Below are 19,931 nucleotides of genomic sequence, written 5' to 3' on the forward strand. Positions count from 1 at the left end.
AGAGACAGAAACCTGGGACAGCCCCCCCAAGGTAGACATCCAAGTGTCTAAGGTGGTGAAAAAAACGGACCTGCCATTTGAGGACTCTTCCCAATTAAGAGACCCCATGGACAGAAAGGCTGATGCCCTACTCCGTAGAGTCTGGGAATCTTCCATGCTTAGCCTCAAGTCTAACATAGCTGCTACTTCGGTAGCGAGAACTCTGTTCTTTTGGTTAGGAGAATTGGAAGACCACCTAAAAACAGATGCGGACAGGGATCTCCTTCTACAAACGATACCACTGCTGCGTTCAGCGACAGGTTTTCTTGCTGATGCTTCAGCAGAAAACATCAGACTTTCAGCAAAAGAAGGGGCTCTATCTAATTCTGTCCGTAGGGCTATTTGGCTTAGACAGTGGGGAGGGGATGTAAAATCCAAGACGAAGCTCTGCAACATCCCATTCACAGGAGACTTCATGTTCGGCGCTGAACTGGATACTCTTCTGGAAAAAGCCTCTGATAAAAAGAAAGGTTTTCCAGAAATTAAGAAACCCCAGAAAAACTATTCCTTTCGGAATTCCAAAGATCCTAAAGACTCCAGAGGCAGAGGAAAACAGGGCCGCTGGTCCTTCAACAAAGGTGGAAGAGGCCGAGGATATCTATTCTCCAACCTTCCACATCAATCAAAAAAACAGTGACTACCAGGTAGGGGGGGCGTCTTCTTTTCTTTTTCCACAGATGGGAAACGATCACATCAAACAAGTGGATCCTGAGTATCATCAAGTCAGGTTATCAGATAGAATTCAGCTCCCCTCCACAACAAAAATTTCTTGTCTCCAACCTAACATCTCGGAGAATGACAATACAGCTATGGAAGAATCTTCAAGAATTGTTAACAATGAAGGTAATTGTTACAGTTCCCAAAGAAGAAGAAAAGAAGGGATTCTACTCCCCCTTATTTCTTGTGAAAAAGCCAAATGGGACCCTTCGACTTATTATAAACCTCAGGCGGCTAAACAAGAACATAAAATACAAATATTTCAAGATGGAATCAGTAAGGACAGCTACCCCACTAATTCCTCCAGGCGCACAAATGTGCACCATCGACCTAAAGGACGCCTACTATCATGTCCCCATACACAAGAATCATCAGAAATTCCTAAGATTCGCGGTGGAATCACCTCAAGGGAAGGTCTGCCACTTCCAATTCAGAGCCTTGCCCTTCGGAATTTCATCAGCCCCCAGGACCTTCACAAAGGTCATGGCAGAAGTGACGGCATTCTTGAGGAAAGAAGGAATCTCAATTATTCCATATCTGGACGACCTCCTCATAGTGGCAGACTCGACCCTGACTCTTCTCAATCACAGAGATCGGACAATACGAACCCTGGAAAATCTAGGCTGGATTATAAATTTCCAAAAGTCTCATCTAGACCCCCAGAGGGAGACAAGATTCTTAGGAGTAATGTTAGATTCCAGGCGCCAAACTTCTTTTCTTCCACAAGACAAGAGAGAATCCCTTACCTCCTTCATAGACAAATTCCAGGGGAAAAAATCATGCAGCGTCCGTTCAGCCATGAGACTGCTAGGTCTTCTAACAGCTTGCATAAATTGTGTATCATGGAGCCAGTTCCATGTAAGAACACTACAGGCGTGGACATTAAAAATTTGGGACAAGAACTTGGATCATTTAGACTTCAGGAAGGTCATTCCCCTGGAAGTCAAAAATTCTCTAAACTGGTGGAAATACCAACAGCATCTAGAAAAGGGAATACCATGGAATCCGACTCCAGTCCTGATCATCCAAACAGACGCCAGTTCCTCAGGATGGGGAGCCGTTCTTCCAGACCGTTACCTTCAGGGGTCATGGTCCCCTTGGATGAGAAGACAATCCTCAAACCTAAGGGAATTATCGGCAGTATGGGAAACACTAAAAAGGCTACCCAAAACCCAGGTAAAAAATATCAGGATCCTGTCAGACAATGTGACCACTGTGGCCTATCTACGTCGTCAAGGGGGCACAAGATCCTCGGACCTGATGGAGGTCACCAAGAAGATCTTCTCCTGGGCAGAAAATCACCTAGATTCCTTAACAGCGGTATTCCTAAAAGGGTCAGAGAATCAGTCAGCGGACTTCTTGAGCAGAGAAAAGATGGACCCACACGAATGGTCCCTGAACTGGGAAGTTTTTCTTTCTCTAACCCAGAAATGGGGCTCTCCGTCGATAGATCTGTTTGCCTCAAAAAAGAATACTCAAACAGAGGTATTTTTTTCCATCTCACCCAAGGACAACCCCCTGGGACTGGATGCCCTAAGCCAATCATGGGGGACAAATCTAGCATACGCTTTTCCTCCATTTCCCCTAATCTCCAGGACCTTACAAAAAATTCAATCGAGTCGGACGACAGTGATCCTAGTAGCACCATTCTGGCCGAAAAAACCTTGGTTCCCACTTCTCTTAAAACTAGCAATCTCAGGACCCATCTTCCTTCCCTGCAGAAGGGATCTGCTACACCAGGGTCCTCTTCTTCACCCAGACCCGAAGTTTCTGAACCTGGCGGCCTGGGTCCTGAAAGGGAATTGCTCCTAGCTAAGGGGGTTTCTCTCCAGGTTATACAGACCCTAATAGCAAGCAGGAAACCAATCACCAACAAAATATACTACAAGATCTGGAAAAAGTATATATCCTGGTGTGGGGACCTTTCCCCGATTCCGGGCAAACCGGATATCATTAAAATTCTTGATTTTTTACAGGATGGGTTCTCTAAAGGGTTAAGACCTAACACCCTTAAGGTCCAAATTTCGGCCCTAAGCGCCTGTTTTGACTTCCCCTTAGCAGAGCACAAGTGGGTGAAGATGTTCATGAAAGCAGTCTTAAGACTGCGACCTACAATCCGATCAGATATACCAAAATGGAACTTATCACTAGTCCTAGACTCCCTTACGAAGCCTCCGTTCGAACCACTCTCGGAATGCAGCCTGAAAGACCTATCTCTCAAAACCTCCTTCCTTGTGGCCATAACATCCGCCAGGAGAATTGGAGAACTGCAGGCCCTATCCTCCAAGGAACCCTTCCTGATCATCTCGGAAGACAAGATAGTACTAAAATTAGATACGTCTTTCCTCCCAAAAGTAGTCTCAGACTTCCATAGAAGTCAGGAAATCGTTTTACCATCTTTCTGTAACAACCCAAAGAATGAGAAGGAAGCGCTCTGGCATACCCTTGATGTCAGAAGAGCTGTCATAATCTATCTAGACAGAACCAAATCTTTCAGAAAGTGCAGAAACCTTTTTATTCAGTTTGGGGGAAAAAATAAAGGAGAGAAATCATCAAGTTCCACCATTGCTAGGTGGATAAAACAGACCATCTCTAAATCCTACCAGCTACAAGATGTGAGTCTCTCAAAAAACATAACAGCCCACTCTACCAGAGCTATGGCTACTTCCTGGGCAGAGAAACGGGGAGCATCCATCTCCCAAATCTGCAAGGCAGCTACGTGGTCAAGTACATCGACATTCCCAAAACATTACCGCCTGGATCTACCTTCTAGCCATGACTTGAGTTTTGGACGGAAAGTTCTCCAGGCTGTGGTCCCTCCCTAATCTATTTATCTGGTAAGTCTCCAGGTGCCGTCATGGGGGACGTAATGGAAAAAGTGAATTAGTCTCACCGGTAATTCTGTTTCCATAAGTCCACCATGACGGCTATATTTACCCTGCCCTGTGTTATTAATGATGTCTGGCTAATATCTTCTAGCTCTCTACTGGAACCCCGGTGGTTATTTGGAAGACACTGGGGAACAGCGGCAGAGGAGGGGCCTTATACCTTTCGCAACTTCCTGTCCCTACCAAAGGTCAAGGTGCAACCTCCAGGTGCCGTCATGGTGGACTTATGGAAACAGAATTACCGGTGAGACTAATTCACTTTATTGACTGCTATGAGGTCTCCTTGATTATTGTCTATTTTTTGGGCTTCCTCTCTATTATTTTTGTTCTGGGGTCTCCATTATTATTTTTTTCTCCTATGGGGGGGTCTCAATTGTATTATGAGTTCTGGGGTCTATGAATTGATAACTACTCTCCTAAAGGACACCCCTCACAGCTGAGTTTTGGGGGCACTATAAGTTGACCCCAATACTGAGTTTTCCAATCTCTGTGATTTTATACAGCTAATTTACATATTGCCTCAAAGTCGATTTCCTGGATGATGCCAGGTATCGGTATCCGTATTTTAGGCTATTTTTGCTGATAGACTCCATTTAAACATTGAATAGATATGAATTGCTGAGTGTTTGCATTTAAGTTTTGTAAGCTTTTTTTAATGTCATTTTTAGAGGAAAGGAATTTTTATTTAGGCATTTGCTTATTACCTTTTGGCAGATTTTTCGTCAGTAATTGCTCCAAGTCAAGAACTGGATCCAAATCATGAGGGAGATATAATGTCTACTTTTGGTTTTACAATACTGATCCAAATACTGACTAAATCTTCAGTGTGAATAGGGGGCTGTAGGTGAGAATTTATATTTTTGTGATTTGCTTCTATGATGCCTTGTGTAATGATCTCTTCTATTCTAGAACTCTGCAGGCTGCAAATGACATCTCACCATATTTTTACTGTTCAGCTCTGAGCTCTGTAGATATGTTAAGTCGCTATAAAGGAAGACTGTCTGAGACCTGGTACCTCATTAAGAATTGATTGCAAACGAGTCATCAAAACTTCCTTCTCGTATGACTTAGGAAGACCTTTATATGAATGTTATTTCTTGTGGCTCTATTATCTACATCTTCTGCAGGTCTTTGAAGTAGGAAATGTTTTTTTTTGCCTGTTCTTCGCACTGGTTTTCTATAGTTTAAAGTACAGGCGAGAGCCGCGCCATTATAAGCACATTCTGATAGACCAAGGTAAATCACCGAACAAAATGCTTGTTAAAACATGGAATATCAAGGAGAAAGGGGACAAAATGAAAAGAAAGGGAAGCAGATTACAAAAAGAAGTTTATCCCTTCCAAAATATTAACCCTATGGAAGGGTTAAAACAAATGTAAAAAAAAATGTTTCCAATATTAAAAATCATTTGGAAATACTAGTCCTTGTATTGTTAAAAAAATACACCCGTAGGAGTCATTATTCCTTTATCTCCACAATAACAAGTCTTCTTATTTATCTTAGGGGTTGGGATTGATCTGTATACAGATGGTCCCCTACTTAAGGACAACCCCTAGTTAAAGACGGACTTCTCTGCCCACTTTGACCTTTGCGGAATCTCTGGATGTTACTTTAGTCCTTGGCTGCAATGATCAGCTGTAAGGTGTCTGTAATGAAGCTTTATTGATAATCCTTGGTCCCATTACAGCAAAAAACTTTGAAACTCCAATTGTCACTGGGGCAAAAAATGTTTTGGTCGGTATCTACAATTATAAAATATACAGTTCCGACTTGCATACAAATTCAACTTAAGAACAAACCTAGGAAACCTATACTGTACGTAACCCGGGAACCTCCTGTATATACAGATGTAACCAAGTTTATGGCTCAGTTCACACCAGCGTTTGGGGTTTCGGTTACTCCCTCCGTATTAGGAGAGCACAATGAATATTTCCGTTCACCTTCCGTTTCCTGTTGACTTAAGTGTATGAAAGCTAAATTTTATTACATTTTGTTATTAATATTTGGTAAAAAAGACTGTAACAGAAGGTAGAACAGAACGTGCCGAATGCAGGTGTGAACTTGACCTTACTAGACATTTAATGTTGAAAAAGTCAAGTTAAAGTGTGTTGTGTATTTAATGCAAACTACTAGATTTTGGTACATTTATCCACTAGAATGGTAATTGTTTTGAGCTTTGGTGTACAAAATTTTTCTATAAAAATAGGTTTACAACCCAAGCCTTTGGGCAAAGAGCCACCAGAAGAGCCAAACTAGAAGAGAAGCAAAATATATAGATGAAGCAGGGACCAGTACACCTCACTTTACTGCTCAGGTTCTGGATGCAGTTGGACTCTTGGACCTAATGCAAACAACCGTGACAAATTGCGGCCCCGATAGAGGTCTATTGTGCAGACCGTTTCTTATCGCGCCGAGCTGGGTGGGTGCAAATGATAGAGCAGGTCTTATTCCTGCCTGTGTTTCAGCGCGGCCTCCCTGGTTCTCTGGAGATGGGAGGGGTGAGCTGCGCCCCACTTGGCCAAAACGGGCTGCTAACTTTCCCCTGTTTAAGGCCTTTGGTAGACGAACATGTGCAGTATTAAGCCACAAACAACAGACCTGTGTGAAATGTATAGGCAATAATAATCTGATCAATCGCCATTTGATTGCTGGATCACGAAAACGACCCCCCCCCCCCCAGTTCCCTAGTACGAGTGTTCCTTTCTAAATAATTAAATGAAGAAGCATGTTCTGCTGCTCTATTCAGTACTTTAGGAGTGGAAGAAATTGGCATGAACTGCACCCGGCTACCTCCGGCACTCAGATTGACATGAATTGGAGTGCCAGCGATGGCTGATAGCTGTGTTTGGCAATTTCTGCCAATCCTGCAGTATTGAATGAAGCAGTAGGTCCACATTCAATAAGTGAGAGTGGAACCTCCTCCCTATAAATGGGTTCCATTCTCGTAATAAGTGGGGGGGCCTCAACAGTTGGACCCTTGTTTCAATAATTTTTTATTGGATTGTCTCAAATAATCAATTATCCAAACAGATATGCATATGTTTTTCTAACAGTTTTGGCTAAAAGGTGCTGTTACAAAGAAATCGCAACTTTCACCTAGACATATCCATGCCTTCTATATTGTCTTTAATTGAACTAGCAGCTATCCGTATCTGAGCTATACTGAAATTGGAAGGATTCTGGCTTATATTAGTTGGACCCTCAATGATCAGATTGTTATCTTATTGTCAGAACTCACAAATTGTTCTGATGGGATCAGGTTTCAGGCTGCTGGAAAACCACACCCAGTGCTGCTTGTGATTTACAGCTCAATTTCTGATCCTGGGAAAGCTGGGTGTGTCTTTGTACTCGTTTTGCTTGCCGATACAGTTTGAGTGATGGACGGCTGAGCCAGTCAGAGCTGGAGGTAGTGTCCATTTCTGCCTTATATTCTGCTCAGCCCCATCATTTGGTGCTGGTTATTGCAGTCTATCTGTGTATCTAGTGCTCTTGCTATTGTGTTTCTGGCTATTCTGTGTACTGACTTCTGCTTTGCCTACTGACCATTCTATTTGCTATACGAATCTGTACCTTTGCCGCCATCTTGGTTTTGACCTGGGTTGTTTGACTCCGCTTGTCTGTCTGTATCTGTTGTTTGTCCCTCAGTATTGTTTATCTCCTAGTGTGACCCCACCTTCCTGTCTGTCTTGTGTTGGTTTCTGTTACCAGTGTGAACACTGACCTATATCTGTATTCCGGTTACCTGTCCGCTTCACCATCCAGCAGCTGCCAGACAAAGTAAGTTTTCCCTGTCATCTTGTAGGGTCACTCAGGGACTGTCAGATAGGTTCCTGATAGTGGGTTCGCCCTTATCAGGGCGGTTTATCTGCTTTAGGCAGGGCCTTAGCCCGAAGGGACGTCGCAGGGTGAGTTCGCCACCACTTACCTAGTCTGACAGCTAGCGCCAAGCCTGGTTGTGGTAGCGCGGTTGCTGGACAGGTACTGACACTTTATATTCCCAAATGCATACTATATCGTTGCAGGGTATTTAATAGGCCAATCTGATGAAGTTGCTTTACTGGTGGCCAATTTGGTTGATTTTTGGAAAACTTTTAATGGATTTTTTCAATTTGTTCTTTTCTTTTTTTCATACTTCCATTTATCAAAGGATAAATAATAGTGACGTGTGACATCCACATAGAGGTCACAGAATCAGATCATGCACTGTAGATGTCACAGGTCACCACTTTCTGCTCTATTTGCCTCAGATCTTCATGGTGTGGGTGCTGCTTAGTACCCCAGTATATATTCCCCCACCTTTACCTCTCTTCTTCCTTTTTTCTCTTCTAGCCACAGTGTGAATTGCTTTTGACACACAAGTGTGAATGAGCTGCCAAAATGTGACATCATTGTGTGGAAGGTCCTGGAAAGGCTGTAGTGAGGTTTCTTCACTACTCTGCTTACCGACAGATTTAATGGAGGATTTCACCTAAAAATCGTTTTTTAATATTAACCTATTATCAGTCATGTATGGTAGTGTGTACACTTGGTCTGTTTTAAAAACAATTATGAAATCATGACTTTTGGGAAAAAAAAGGAATTATAAAGATGATCATTCTGAGACAGCCGAACCACAGTCTATGCTTTTGGGCAAAGTCAATATTGGATTGGACTGTGGCTTTTTTGGTGACCTGTGGCTGCAAGATTTGGGAGTTAGTTTATGAAGACTGACACTTGGTGTGGCTCTGGAATGGAAAGTGTCACCATAAAATTATGTTTAGAAAGTACTATAAAATGGAGATTTCTATGGTCCATATGCTTAATGATAGACTGCTACATGCTAATTCTGTAGATTTTTGTTCAGTGGTCACCTCATTTACATGATACATGATTATAATAGAAGAAAACATATATATAGAAAACACCATGGGGTGTTGCAGAAGCTGCGGCACTACGTTTATTAAGGTCTATAGCGTAGAAGTCCTGAAATAGTTGCAGTTACTTGCATAATGGCATTAATTGCAATTATATTCCCCTTCACGCCATCTCCATGCCAAGTCAGTGCATAGAGGAAGTGGACAGCGGTAGGGTGGGCCAGCACTGGGTGCTCCTGCCCTCACCTTTACACTACCTATAACAAGGCGAACATTTGCATGATCTTTGCGCAAAACAACGCCAACTAGCAACTGCTGTAGTTTTGGCAGCCAGCATGGCTCCCTGCCGGATACATCAAGAGTCCTAAGCCTCTTAATGTATCCAGTGGTGCCGGAGGGTCGGCACTTCCATCATATGCCAATATTCGTATGATAAATCTCTCCCCTTCATTACATCCATTACTGCGAATTTATGATGTCTCAACTTACATACACCTATCTGCAAAGGTCATGCTTAGAAAGCTCTCCATAAACATCATTAGCGTCCGCTCCAGTCTATTGCTGTCGGTGGTTGTAAGGCTGCAGTAAAGCATGTCACTAAATGCTGTTACTACCGCTTGGGCAAGATGACAGCCGCCACAATCATAGATGGAAAATAGTAAAAAAAAATGTACAGGAAAATTAAAAACTAATTATAAAAAATGGTTATACAAGTCTCCATTATTATGGAGACTTCTTGTGAGTCTTGTAAGCCGTCATTTGTTTTCTCAGAAATGTTCCTTTATAGAAGAGGACAGTTTGCATTGTGCAAATCCTTTTTTTTTTGTTTGACTCCTTGTACTAGTTCCGTGTAAATAAGATCCTAACTGAGAGTAACACAACAAGGCTACACAAGTCTGGTTTTCTTAAAGGAAATCTACCATTTGTTTTTATGAATTGTGAACCAAACATACCTTGAGAATGCTGTAGCAACACTGATGCAGAAACATCTTGTTTATTCCCTGAACTGAGTAGTAGTGCTCAAAAAACTATTATAAAATTCAGGGCCTTGGGAAAGCTGGGTGCCCTGGCTGCTGTACATAAACACATTACTTCCACAAACATAGGAGCTGCCAAAACTGTCCAGACAAGACTAATCAACCTGAGCTGGATGACTGAGTGGGATGGTGCAGCGATTGATTACTTCCGCCGGTCAGGGACAACACAGTAATGACTTATTCTCGGCTTATGCTGGGTAGGACATGGCTGGAGCAGTGCTTAACTAGGGTAATTGGAAAGCGTCTGGGCAGCCACGGGAGCGACAGAGCCTCATTATCATAATTTTATAATTGTTTTTTTCAGCAAAACCACTCTGTTCAGGGATTAAACAAGACATGTTTCTGCATCAGTGTAGCTACAGCATTCTCAAGGTATGTTTGGTTCATAATACATAAAAACAAATGGTAGATTTCCTTTAACCTTGACCTATATCACTGATATGCAAGGCTTTTCTGCACCGTGCTGTATCTCAGTTAGCATTTTGTGTAAATAATCCAGAAAATCCTCCGCCAGTTAAGAGCAAGGAAACTATAACTCTGAGGAAGAGTTTATGTTAGAAGCAGCTGAATACATTTTGACTCGGTGACAAATGTTAGAAACTGTACAGAAGGTGTTACAAAGCCGCTTCCTTTCTCTCCTTGGAGCTGTGAGCATGCTGTTTACATATCAGTGTGGGCTGTCTCTCTATTTTGGCTGTCACTTTTGCCCTCATTGTGTATGTGCATAGTAATTTCCAATGCATTTGCAGTTTCAAGAAGAAAAAAAAAGCAGCAGCGCATTAATTTTATAGCTAGCAAATAAAACGGAATGTGCACCACATCAACTATTGCTACAAGAGAAACCAGAAAATGACCTTTTATTAAACCCTTTCACGACTGGTCAGCAAACATTTACATGAACTGGTCTTCAAGGAATGTATCGAGAGAGCTGGCACAGATAACAAGCCATAGTTGAACCCAACTGCACACCTAATAAGTGCATTTTCGTTGAAGCCGCCACATTGGCGCCTCCCCTGTGACTTAATTGGATTGTAATACAGATGCTGTATGGACATAAAATACTGCAAAACAGTTGTATGGCAGTATATTCTATAAATGATAAGACCCCCCCCCCCCCCCTAGCGTTCAAGTACCCTAGGGGGGCTGAATTAAGTGGGAAAAAAAAGATATAAAAAAAAGGAAAATAAACCTTTTCCCTACAACACATATATAAACAGAATAAAAAAATGTGTTAAGTATCTCCCCATGTCTCAAAATGTCTGATAAAAACATAGAAAATGGTTACCGTATATACCCGAGTATAAGCCGACCCGAGTATAAGCCGAGACCCCCAATTTTACCACCAAAAACTGGGAAAAACTATTGACTTGAGTATAAGCCGAGGGTGGGAAATGCATTGGTCACAGCCCCCCCCCAGTATATAGCCAGCAAGCCCCCAGTAGTATATAGTCAGCCAGCTCCCAGTAGTATACAGCCAGCCCCATGTAGTATACAGCCAGCCACCCCCCAGTAGTATACAGCCACCCCCTAGTAGTATACAGCCAGCCACCCCCCTGTAGTATACAGCCAGCCAGCTCCCATGTAGTATACAGCCTGCCAGCCCCCAGTAGTATACAGCCTGCCAGGCCCCAGTAGTGTACAGCCTGCCAGCCCCCAGTAGTATACAGCCTGCCAGCCCCCAGTAGTATACAGCCTGCCAGCCCCCAGTAGTATACAGCCTGCCAGCCCCCAGTAGTGTACAGCCTGCCAGCCCCCAGTAGTGTACGGCCTGCCAGCCCCCAGTAGTGTACGGCCTGCCAGCCCCCAGTAGTATACAGCCAGCCCCTAGTCGTATACATCCTGCCCCTCCCCAGCTCTTAAAAAAACCCCAACTTATATACTCCGATGTCGGTGCAGCTCCCCGATGTCGGCGCATCCCGTCTCCTTTCTTCCCCGCGGCTCTTCTTCTTTCTTCTGTCATGGACGCGGCCATGTTTTCTTCTTCGCATCTATGACGTGCCCACTGCTGACATCATAGTAAACGCCTGCTAGAAGAAAAAATGGCCGCGTCCATGACAGAAGGCAGAAGAAAGAAGAGGAGCCACGGGGAAGAGAGAAGACAGGAAGCGCCTACATCGGGGAGCCGCGTGGAGCATCGGGAAGCCGGAGGGTGAGTATAAAAGTGATAGACTCGTGTATAAGCCGAAGGGACGTTATACATGTGTATATACGGTATCCCATGTGTTGAATGGCGTTACAGAAAAAAATCTGTAAAAAAAAAAACTGTCCACATTGAGACTCTCTTGCAAATTTGTCACCCATAACTTTTTGAATAAAGTTGTCAAAAGACATCTATATAAACATTATCCTGTCCGTCTTCATACACCATGCAGGACACAATTTAGGGGGCATGCCGTTGGATGATCCGACTGATTCGGACTGCGGGATTTAACTTTCAAATTGTGTCTCACACCCTTGCCCTAAGATGCACCACTAAAAAGATGGTGAACACAGGCGGACCAGAGCGGGGAAGCGTCACGTTAATGACATGGGGCGCACGATCTTAGTGAATTATACATAGTGCACAGTGCATTATACACGGACAATGCACTTTCTGTGAACTCTGGTGACCCTCTAAATAAATTTGCCCCATTGCCTGCTTGTTGAAGCTTGTTGTGGTAAAATGTGTAAATGCCACAGTGCTGACATGAAAGCCATTCACAATTTCCCACATGGACATTACATACTTACCAAAATTTTTATTAGTAAAATCTGATATGTATTACCCCACAACAACAAGATGGATCTGCTGGGATTTTAAGGGCTGTGAGGCCTTTTTCAAATATTGCATATAATTGCTGTTCATATAGCTGGTTCCTGTTTGTGGCCTCACGAACACAACCGTATGTAGAGGCCACGAGCTAGCCACATAAACTGTGACTAGCTCATGGCCCCGTAGCCGCCTGTTCACTGCACCGTGAGCCAACGTCCTGTTGGCATGTTAGTTGGATGGTAAATTTACAAAGCTGCATAGAAACATATGGCTCCCCGAGCTGAGCACAAAGTACGACTGTGTGTTATTTACTGAAATATTGTACATGCAAATAGCAAGCTTGGCACAAGTCCTATATATCGCTGTACACAAGCCAAAAATCAATCTTTGCCATTGAGGTAAAGGATACACAAGATTGCTATAGAAGCTATCTAATAAATGTCCCGGCCGGGCATGTCAGTACATTTCATTCTCAGCTACCTGCCTGGGCAAAATACACTTACTATACATAGTGGTACATAGTAGGTGAAGTGTTTCATGCCAGTGGGAAACATTTTTTTTCTTAAAGAAGACTTTCCAGAAATGTAAAACCGATTATATGTCCTGTGTTTGCTATATTCTATACTACTAATAATCAATAAATCTTGAAGGGAATCTATCATCAGGAACAGGCTGAATAAATCTTACTCTCCCACTCCAACCTTGGGTGAAAAGTGCAATTTAGACGTCCCAGGTTAAATCTGCCTCCTCCAATCAGTGAAATCATTCCCCAAACTTATTCTGTCTTTGTCTATGTTGGCCCCGCCCACTCGTGTTTGGCTCTACCCACCACTGATTTGTCCCGCCCATTGCGGGGTGTATGAAATGGTGACAAGAGTTGCAGGACTCACAGTACTCATTGCTAAATACACCATGAAGTGATTGGGACAACATGCTGGTAAAGACAGGAAATAGACAGGGTGAGAACTTCCTGTTCAAGCTGAGATTTGAAGAGTCACTGAGCTGTCAATCAAAAGAGGGAGGAGTGATTCCCAGGCAGCCTGGAGAAAACATGACTCTTCTCTTTAGAAGGTGACTCATCTTTACTCATTTTAATATCAGAAAAATGTCTGTTATTAAGGTACAGTGCCTCACTGGTATATAATTTTAGTTGATACAGGGATGACCTTTAACCCTTTACCAGCAGGTATTACTGGTGTGAGAGTAAAATTATGGTGACATGTTTTTTTAAGTGTTAACATGGATGCCATGAGATCGAGGATGCCATTGCCGCAGGTCAGCGTCTGTCTTCCTGCTCTTTTCATTTATCAAAATTGTCCTTGCCATCAGAGGTGGAAGTTGAGCACTCGGGCATTTTAAAGAAAGTTTTTCAAAGATTTGGAGTACCAAAGGGCCAGGGGTCCCAAATTGCCATATGCTTCCCCCCCCCCCCCCAAAAAAAAACAAAACAAAAACACAAGTTGTTCTGCGAAGCCGACGTAGTCCCCAAAAGTTTTAGTGCACATGCACTGGATGCACTGCACAAGCAGAGTGAAGCTGTTCTACTCAGCTTCATTGAATCGACACACAGGTGCTAGGAGCACCAAACATGGGATGAACGTGGGTGATTGGAACAATCTCTAGGTAATAGTCTTTTTTTATTAAATCAACCACATGGATTTAGTGATCTTTACTCAAGCATATGTAAGACCCACAGAGTAAACACACTTTTAGTCACTGTTTCTATATTCACTTTTAAGGGGCTGTTTCTATATTTTACATGTCTTATAATTTGACAATTTACTTCTAATTTATACCTCGCTGTTTTACAGGGAGTGAACCAATCCACTTCACTTTTCACTTGAGACAACTTCATATTTTTTTATGTGAATTCAGATTTGGTAGATATATTTTATTGCATGCAACATTTCAAAAAGTCTTAGATTTTGGGGCAAATCTATTCTGGTCCCATAGGAAAAACTTGGGAACTTGTTGCAACTATTTATGTCAAAAAGTTTCACATTATCTCACAGTATTTAACGCCTGATGCATCAAAAGAATCACATTTATAACGCTTTTTAAGCTATTATAATAAATCTGATATTCTAACAATAGCAAAAAGAAAAAACAACAAAAAAAAAGAACCTTCAGGGCTTGTGTGATGATAAATTATTCTTTAAATTATTATTTTAAAAAATTATTCCATTTAATATGATATCATTTATTAGTTTATTTATTTTAATTTTTATTTTTGGTGTGTACACGCAAAATGTGAAATTTAAGTAAGATGGAAAAAAAAAATCTATAATAAACCCTATAAAAATTGGTTACAGAAGGGTTACCGTAATACAGAGATATTAACTGTAACGTCTGCAAATTATATAACTTGTCTTTTTAAAGATTCCCTTTTGAGGTGCGTTTTATCTTCTAATTTTGCTGTTTTTCCCGTTTATTATGTTGTCTTTTGTTGTAGGTGAGCTCCACCTTTTCTCTTCTTGTATAGATTCTGTGTCATTTTTTCCGTCAGTGTTACTATGGTAATGCCACACTTTGGGGACTTCACAGGCTGTTTATGTATGTAGGTGATTTGTACATCATTACTCTTTTTCTCCTTTTGTTTCTTGGATGCGATTATCAGTGGTTAAAGCTGTGAGATGTCAGGACAATAGATGGACTAGCTGCTGCTCGTAGCTGATCAAGTCCCTGGAATAGTGCCATAGACGGCTGCTCACAGCTGATGGGGCTCATAGTGAATAGAACATGTTGTGTTTTAGCTGGTTACTCCGCTATTGTAGTGGCTAGGTATTTAGCATGGTGTAAGCCGGCTCCCTGGGACGCGCTACCTTGAGAGGTGATTGATTTTCCACTTCTTTGCTTGGAGTATGGCAGGGAAGCCTGTGACTGGTAGCAGAGATGTCACATTACGTGAAATCAGATGACGTTGGCAGTAAATAAGGAAGGCAATGATTATGGCAACACATCTCTATCCTGTGTTGCAGTTGTTGGGGGGGGGGGGGCTGAATTTAATGCATCAGTATGCGTTCAGATTTCTCTTACCAAAAGGTGACAGGTCTTCTCCTTTTGACCCCCCCGCAAAAAAAAGGAAATCTAAAAAAAATTTCAAAATCAAGTACAAAAAACAGGGACAAGTACAGGCAGTCCCCGGGTTACGTACAAGATAGGGTCTGGAGGTTTGTTCTTAAGTTGAATTTGTATGCAAGTCGAAACTGTATATTTTATAATTGTAGGTCCAGACAAAAAAATTTTTGGCCCCAGTGACAATTGGAGTTTAAACATTTTTTGCTTTAATGGGAACAAGGATTATCAATAAAGCTTCATTACAGATACCTTACAGCTGATCATTGCAGCCTGGGACTATAGTAAAGCACTTAGAAAGCTTCACCAGAGGTCAGAGGGGTCCGTCTGTAAGTATGGGTTGTCTGTAAGTCGGGTGTCCTTAAGTAGGGGACCGCCTGTACTCATAAATCCAGGCGCCATTATCCATGGACTCCTTCTGTCTTAAATCAACTTTTAAAATGATACTAAAGGGGTTTGCCTATAAAAGAAAATTCTCAAATTTTAATCCCTTATTGATGTTTACACAATAAAGATACATTGTAACCCCTTACTTTACATGTTTTAACCCTTATTTTAATGATTTAGCGCCTATCACTTTCTAGGCTGGTCAGTGTGAAATTGCATAGTGTGCGCGGGGACTCTCTAACCAGACACTTCATGATTCCTCTAGTTCTGTGTGCGGTAATGTGGTTTGATTATCAGGGTACCGGTTTATATACACTTCCATTTAGATTATGAACATTCTACTAGTATCTGACACTTGGAAAGAGAAATGAGACAGGTTAGAGATGAGAGATGATGTGATCCATGAGATGCATATTACACATGACATTCTCCCCTATGCTATTACAGCCATTACATACTTTCAGATCTGCTATATATACCTTCCTCCCCCACCCTTGGATAAAGATTTTATCTTTCTGTACTCTCCTCTCAATGTGTTGTTTGCCGGCAGTAAGGCTGGAGGCAGAGAGCAGCTGAGTGTCTACCGGACCTTAAAGTCAGAAGATCCAGGTTCGGGTCAACCAAAATTGTAAACACTGATAGAGACAGACTGATAGAATCTTGTCTTTGTGGGAACACCCTTTTAATAAGTTTAAAAGGCTCCTGGCTGGTCACCAGGTCACCTTCTGTGCTGATGCTTCACAAACTGTTACACTGCCCCCTCCCCAGCCTTCTCAGCACTTCCTCTGAGCACTACCTGACTTAATCTCACTGCAGCAGAGGAAGTTTCAGCACACGGTGAGGGGAGGAGTTCCTGCACAATGTAACGGCCTGTGAATCTGCAGCACACAGGGGCTCTGGTAACACCCCAATAGCTTCTAGCTCATTAGCATAATTTTAAAGGGTGGATTTAAAAGGTTCTCGGATATATGAGTAATATGAGTATATACAGGCAGTCCCCGGGTTACATACAAGATAGGGTATGTAGGTTTGTTCTTAAGTTGAATTTGTATGTAATTCGGAACTGTATATTTTATCATTGTAATCTCAGCCAGAAATTTTTTGGTCTCTGTGACAATTGGATTTTAAAAATGTTGGTTTGTCATAAGAATCAGGATTAACAATAAAGCTTCATTACAGACACCTGTGATAACTGTTACAGCTGTTTATTGTAGCCTAGGACTAAAGTACATTAAATTACCAATATCCAGAGGTCCGTTTGTAACTAGGGGTCGTATGTAAGTTGAGTGTTCTTAAGTAGGGGACCGCCTGTATTGGCCTGTATGCGATCAGAATATAGAATCAATAAGGGAAGTACTGGTGAGTTGTATATTAAAAATAAAGCAATAATGACTATGTAACCGAAATGCAATAAAGTTTTATTGTAAATCGCAGAAAGGTTTTACATAAAAAAACTCTTAAAAATCAGAGCACTTGAGGGTTAACTCGTAGTTGGTGTGCCCCAAAATGAAAAAATTGAGGGCAAGAACCCCATATCTGGCCCTACCTGCCATAAAAAAAGAAAGGAGACTAGAACTGTGAAAGAAAAGGACAATTTATCCATTTATGGTTGGTATTAAACATGTGGTTTATTTGTTTCGATTTCTTAAAATGTATTTATGTCAAACTTCTGGGTTTGTTTCAAAGCAAATGTATATGACATAGGACACCTATAATGGAGCATTGTGTAAGTCTTACTAAAGCCACAAAACCACCTAAACCACAGTGGACCTCAGTGAGGTCCGTTGGGTACTGGTGGTCTTAGGGCTCATTCACATGGCCGTCTGCTCTATCTTTCGGCGTGTATGTGGCCGTGCGCTGCTATTCTCTATGGAGGGAGGAGGGGTCACCTCCTCCTCCTCTCCAGCACACTGTGTGAATGTACCCTTAGGCTTCATTCACACACATGTATGGGGGACGTATATACAGCCGATATATATGTCCCCCATACACTTCTATGGGCTGATGGCATCGTACGGGAGCGGTACAGTGCAGCACATGTGCGGCACCGTACCGCTCCGTAGCCCGGGAAAAGATAGGACATGCGCTCACCTCCTCCTCCTCCTCTCCCTGCGCGCTGCCGTGTGCCCGCCGTGCTACGTGCCGGCGGGCCACGGCAGTGTGCACGTAGCCTTAAGCAGTGGGTGACAAGTCTAACCAAGCATTGTGGCTTCTGTTGTGATCCCGAAGCCAAACTGAAAGTGTGAACTATGCCTTAATGGGTCCATTCTACGTCTCATGTTGAGATTGTTGGTGGAGTGGTTGTCCCTTTACCATAGGGAGAGACCTATAAATGTTTGGTTCCCTGGAGTGATGGCTTCGTGCTCAATCTGTGGATAAGACTAACTACCTAGTTTTACTAAAACTTGATCCCAAATTGGGAATCTTCCAGTTTGTGTGGAAAGTTAATAGAATCCATGGTTTACACAAGAGGTTGTACGTAAAGAAGCAAAGAGCATGAAGAGTGAAGGGAGAAGCTTAGGGTTTGTATTGGAGTCCCCAAGGAATTTCATTCCTTCTCTCCCATGACAACTGGATAAGGTTTTTGTTTGTCTCTGTCTGGTTGCAATAGTTATACTAAAAGAAACGCCGGCAGTGAAGGGTTCAGCTATAATAAACCAGGTGGCTAAGATGTCTGGAAGAAGGGATAATGTATTCCTAGTTTATCAGAAGATCATTATATCTTTTCATTGAGCTCCCGAGAAGGTTGTTAAATATCACTGGGATTGCAGCGCTCACCGTCGTGTAGTGCTCGATTCACCTGTAAGTAGCTTTATTTTATCACGGTGCATATTAAGTATAATAGACACATTTTGATGTTTTCCTGCTGTACTACATGAAATAAACATTTCACACATGCCTTAAGAAATGGGTTTGCGTCTTAGGCTTAATTGGTAGATTCTCCTCTACCCAACTCCCTAGGTAGCGTGCCATGTTACACTCCTGGCTGAGAGAACACTGTGGCAAGCCAATACACAGCGTACAAATATTTCTCATTAAATTAATGGAGCAGTCATTCAATAAAATAATCAGGAGCCGCAGGTTTTTAGACTAGCACCTCTTGGTGCTGGAAATCCTATTCACCTCCTGATGGGATCTATGCTTTGTCTCTGCAGACCTAAGCTACTATCAGTGCCATGAGCCCCAAGGTCACCAACACATCCCAAATATCATTTCTGCAGGGGAAGGTATAATGGAGATTTTGTCCCAATTCTGCATGGATATAGAGCATTATCTGTTTATGTTATATGCAGATTTCTTAAATTCGACCTCTGTTCTGCAAAGAATATTTACATCATTCATTTAGAATTTTCCTAACAAGTCCAGGTTCTGCTGCAAATGTTTCTGTATGAGGTTGAGATTTTTTTAAAGGGAACCTGTCATCACATTTTCATAAATACAGCCAGAGACAGGTTCCCATAGAACCCTATTAACTAACTGATGCCCTACTGTCAGTTAGTTAAATCAACTTTATGTTAAATTACCAGGCATCAGAGGGGATGTGTCCGGCTCTGCTTCAGTCTTCTAGTCCTCCTCAGTATGTCATGTGACCAGGTTGATGTCATCTAAAGTCCTTTACCCAGTTACGTTTGCATCATCTACACCATGGGGCACATTTACTAAGGGCTTTGCGCCTGCACTTTTGTCAGACTGTGCACCTTCTTCTGGGCTAAAATGTAGGAATTTAAGAAGTGTCACTTTTGCGACGTATGTGACCCTTTTGCGGCGCAGCTGCACTAGCCTAATGAAAATACTCTACATTGTAACTTCCGTATTTATTAAGACTCCCATTAGCTAAGACTATAGCTGCAGCTTAAAACCTGGCATTGATTTTTCTGGGGTCAAGTGGATATTGAACTGGTATAAGGTCAATGAAAAGCTGACCTCTATCTTGACTGTCGGGCACTATACATATTTGGTCACCTTGTTGGGATTATACTCAATCCTGCCACAGTACAGCCTATTGACTCCCCTTTCTAGGTCCTACCACTTGGCTAACCTGTGTAGGACCTTTTTTTCTCCTCTTTTCTGATCACTGTTAATACGTTAAAGGGCTTGTGCCACGTTAGCAAGTTGTCCACTATCCACCAGATAGGGGATAGTAAGCTGATCAGTGAGGGTCCAAATGCAGTTCTCACACTCT

At 42.3% G+C, this 19,931-nt stretch overlaps 1 protein-coding gene and 1 long non-coding RNA gene across 4 annotated transcripts in view; one reads left to right on the forward strand and one right to left on the reverse strand.

Annotated features, from left to right (window-relative positions):
- TLK1 (tousled like kinase 1) overlaps nucleotides 1-19,931 on the forward strand; it is a 203,639-nt gene that overhangs the window by 101,250 nt on the left and 82,458 nt on the right. The gene's annotated exons all lie outside the window — the stretch shown is intronic.
- LOC140074770 (uncharacterized) overlaps nucleotides 1-19,931 on the reverse strand; it is a 59,154-nt gene that overhangs the window by 2,771 nt on the left and 36,452 nt on the right. The window lies entirely within an intron of this gene.

Source organism: Engystomops pustulosus, chromosome 8 (genome assembly GCF_040894005.1).
Source record: "Engystomops pustulosus chromosome 8, aEngPut4.maternal, whole genome shotgun sequence".
In the NCBI taxonomy this organism is placed as follows: domain Eukaryota; kingdom Metazoa; phylum Chordata; class Amphibia; order Anura; family Leptodactylidae; genus Engystomops; species Engystomops pustulosus.